We start from the raw sequence: 4360 nt of genomic DNA, 5'->3' as shown, positions 1-4360 counted from the left end.
ATGATGTATTAACAGTTTCAGAGGTAGAGTTCAGTGATTCATTAGTCTAATACCCAGTACTCGTGATATCACGTGCCCTCCTTAATGCCCATCACCCAGTTACCCCATCCCTCTACCCCTCTCCCCTCCAGCAACCCTCAGTTTGTTTCCTATGATTAAGGGTCTCTTATGGTTTATCTCCCTCTCTGATTTCCTCTTGTTTTATTTTTCCCTCTCTTCCCCTATGATCCTCTGTTTTGTTTCTTATATTCCACATATGAGTGAGATCATAGGATAATTGTCTTTCTCTGATTGGCTTATTTCACTTAGCATAATACCCTCTAGTTCCATCCATGTTGTTGCAAATGGCAAGATTTCATGCTTTTTGATGGCTGAGTAATATTCCATTGTGTATATATACCACATCTTCTTTATCCATTCATCTCTCAATGGACATCTGGGCTCTTTCCATAGTTTGGCTCTTGCGGACATTGCTATTACAAACATTGGGTTGCAGGTGCCCCTTTGGATCACATTTGTATCTTTGGGGTAAATACCTAGTAGTGCAATTGCTGGGTCTTAGGGTAGCTCTATTTTCAACTTTTTGAGGAAACTCCATACTGTGAGAAAATAAAATTTTAAAAAAGTAATACAATATTTACTTTGTTACCATATTATAGCTTGTTCGGAAGTCAAGGTAGGGTAGAAACATCTAGAGAAAACAGAAAGAGAGGAAGGGAGCAGGGAGAAGTAAGGAGAGTCAAAGGGACAGAACCAATATTGCTGACGCCTGATTCCACAAATCTCCCCCTACCCAGGGTTTACTGCTTCCATCCTTCTATTCCCTCCATCACTCTCAGGCCTGCTTCCCTAAACAGCCCCCTCTGACCTTCCCCCTGCTCAAAAATCCAGATTTACATCTCCAACTCAGTCTACCTACCTACACCCCAAACATACACTAAAGGTTTTCTTCTTTTTCTTCTTGTCTTTTATTTTTCAACTGTTTTCCTCCATTTGTCAAAGTTCACTTTTATCCCAGGCATTGATTTTACAGTCACGAAACCCAGATGTACAAACATAAAACTCCCTTTATTTCCTCAAAACTGACAAAGCTCACAAGCCCCCACTTCCACAGATTGAAGAATACCTAACTTTGCCCATTTAAGGAAAACTCAGGTACTTCTGAGTCTTGTTGGCTAAATACATTGTTGATGTGACATTCACACTCATTTCCTTCTGCTCTTTCCATCAATCCTCTAAATTTGGGGGCTGGGGATAATAATTATAAGGATGGAACAGCATTTGCTACAGAGAAGAGGGAGCTCAGCCTAGAGGAGAAGACAGGAAAATTAGTCAAATAAGTGCCCAGTTACAATACAGTTTCTTAAAAATGTTATGGGACCACAGAGTGAATTTAAAGAAGCACAGAGGGGCAGACAGAAGCCTTAACTCAGCCACAAGGGGCCACAGACATCTTCTGAGAGGAAGCTCATTTTAAGTTTCATCTTCAAGGGTGAGTAGGAGTTAGTAGGTTTAAGAGGATGGGAAAGGAAGTGTCAGGGCACATGAGCTAAGGCATGGAATCACGGGAGAGTGTGACCTGCGTGGGAGATGAAACAGCTCTATCATGGCTGGAGCACAGCGACTGTTCAGGAGAGCGGGTAGGAGAGGAGTCAAGAGAGGTAAACAGACCGCATGTCAAGCCTAGGAAATGGGATCGTACCCTCTAGCCCTGGAGTCGGCACCCAAGACAGGAAGTCCAAATCAGTCGGCTGCTGGTTTTGTAAACAAAGTGTTACTGGACACAGCGGAAAGACAATAAAAGACAAGAAGAAAAAGAAGAAAACCTTTAGTGTATGTTTGGGGTGTAGGTAGGTAGACTGAGTTGGAGATGTAAAATTGACTGTAACGTTGAATTTCACGTATTATCTGTGGTTGCTCTCCTGCTACCATATCGGAGTTAAGTAGTTTTGACAAACTGTATAGCCACCAATCCGTAAAGTATTTCGTATCCAGCCCTTTACATGAAAAGTTTGCTGACCCTGCTCTACACCACCTGAGGGGTAAACTCGCCCTCTTTAAGAGTATGCATAGACCCGCTTTTTCCGCCATCTTGGAGTCTGTGGAGGCCTGCTGGGAACAGGACTCCTATGACGCCAAATAACGTCTGGAAGGCTGTGGTCCAAGGCCATTTTTGCTGGCTATAAGCGGGGTCTCCAGAACCAGAGGGAGCACACAGCTCTTCTTAAAATCGAAGGTGTTTATGCTCGAGATGAAACGGAATTCTGTCTAGGCAAGAGATGTGCTTATGTGTACAAAGCAAAGAACAGCACAGTGACTCCTGGTGGCAAACCAAACAAAACCAGAGTAATCTGGGGAAAAGTAACTCGAGCTCATGGAAACAGTGGCATGGTTCGTGCCAAATTCCGAAGCAACCTTCCTGCTAAAGCCATTGGCCACAGAATCCGTGTGATGCTGTACCCCTCAAGGATTTAAATTTAATGAAAAGTAAATAAAGGTGTAGATTTGTTCTCTTGTAAAAAAAAAAAAAATAGAGTATGCATAGACCCGAAGTAGCATTTGGATATCTTTAGCATATTACTATTTAGATTTGTACAAAACTAAAACTACGTGTGAGCATCTTATGTCTACAGCTCTTACGCAAGTATAAACATCTATACATTAAACTTAAAGTAACGAAAACAATAACACTCAAATTAATGATATTCAATGTGACCGATGATACCAATGGTGTGGAAACCGATTTCCACTCCTAACATCAGACTCACTGTCCCAGTACAGGTTTGTTTGAATTCAGCAACTTATACCTTTGGGGCCATGGTTTCACTTATTTAAACTAGGATAAACCCTTTGTTAAAATAACAAAAGACAGTGACTTCATTGAACTTTATAAGTCCCAAATGCCTCATATTGGAAGACAAAATCCCTCTGCCTTCTTTTTTGGGGTAGGCTATTGATAATTATAGTAATGCCTGTTGGTACCATAAAAACACAAATGCCTGGGCAGGCACAGAAATCAATTGTCAGCACTCACTTCTAAGGCAGCCATTCAGGTGATTCACAATTGCTTAGATTTTGTAAATGTCATCTAAATGAAAGCACCCTGAATGTGAAAATATCACAGAGAGCTGCGCATCCCGGCTGGCACGTGAAGCTATTCACAAAGTAAAACCTAACATAGGATACTTACTGTGGCAACAACAAAATGGCTAAAAACAGCTAGTCAATCAGAGAAAGACATGTATCATATGACCTCACTGATATGAGGAATTCTTAATCTCAGGAAACAAACTGAGGGTTGCTGGAGTGGTGGGGGGCGGGAGGGATGGGGTGGCTGGGTGATGGACATTGGGGAGGGTATGTGCTATGGTGAGCACTGTGAATTGTACAAGACTGATGAATCACAGATCTGTACCTCTGAAACAAATAAGGCAATATATGTTAAGAAAAAAAAAAAGAAGAAGAAGATAGCAGGAGGGGAAGAATGAAGGGGGGTAAATCGGAGGGGGAGATGAACCATGAGAGACGATGGACTCTGAAAAACAAACGGAGGGTTCTAGAGGGGAGGCGTGTGGGGGGATGGGTTAGCCTGGTGATGGGTATTAAAGAGGGCACATTCTGCATAGAGCACTGGGTGTTATGCACAAACAATGAATCATGGAACACTACATGAAAAACTAATGATGTAATGCATGGTGATTAACATAACAATAAAAACATTTAAAGAAAAAAAAAAACCAGCTAGTCCAAACTGGGTGAGCCCAAGACATGGCAAGGACAAAGAGGGAAGAGTACAGATAAGAGAATATGCAGTGTACCACCTGGACAAGATTCTAACATGAGATGGTTGTGGGAAGGAAGGATGTGAAGGGGGATTCAGGAAAGACTCCCAGGTTTCTGACCCAGGAAAACACTCATTGAGGTGAGCAACACAGAAGAGGGAAAAAGTTGGGGAGGGAAAGACATTGAGTTTACTTGGGTGAAGGTTCCCGAATGAAGGTAGGTACATTGGACTGTAGAGTCATGAGTGAAGACTGACTCCGATGTCAAGATTTGGGAGCTGGAAAGAAACAGTGGTTGAAATATCCACATAGAGAAGTAGAAAGTGAGAGTTGGAAAGGTACTAAAAGATGCTTAATCAACAACTGACCACCAGAGACAGCGGTATAAATAACTACACATATGCACCCACAAATATACTCAATTCAGGATGATCTATGCTAACGGAATGAAACCGTAACATGCATCATAGGAAATACCAGTACAAAAATCACTTATATGCCTTTGGATGGGTACACAGAAGAGAGACGGGTTTGTAGAAGATTTACTTTTGCTTGCTAAAGCTTGGTCTGTTCTCCCA

General features: G+C 41.9%; 1 pseudogene; it reads left to right on the top strand.

Moving 5' to 3' along the window:
• Nucleotides 1–2139: 2139 nt before the first annotated feature.
• LOC112815040 (large ribosomal subunit protein eL33 pseudogene) lies at nucleotides 2140–2500 on the top strand (annotated as a pseudogene).
• Nucleotides 2501–4360: the final 1860 nt, after the last annotated feature.

Source organism: Callorhinus ursinus, unplaced genomic scaffold (genome assembly GCF_003265705.2).
Source record: "Callorhinus ursinus isolate GAN/ISIS: 27379988/994484 unplaced genomic scaffold, GSC_fseal_2.0 scaffold30, whole genome shotgun sequence".
Lineage (NCBI taxonomy): Eukaryota > Metazoa > Chordata > Mammalia > Carnivora > Otariidae > Callorhinus > Callorhinus ursinus.
Note: the sequence above shows the minus strand (reverse complement) of the source record. Positions and strands in the feature narration are given on the sequence as shown.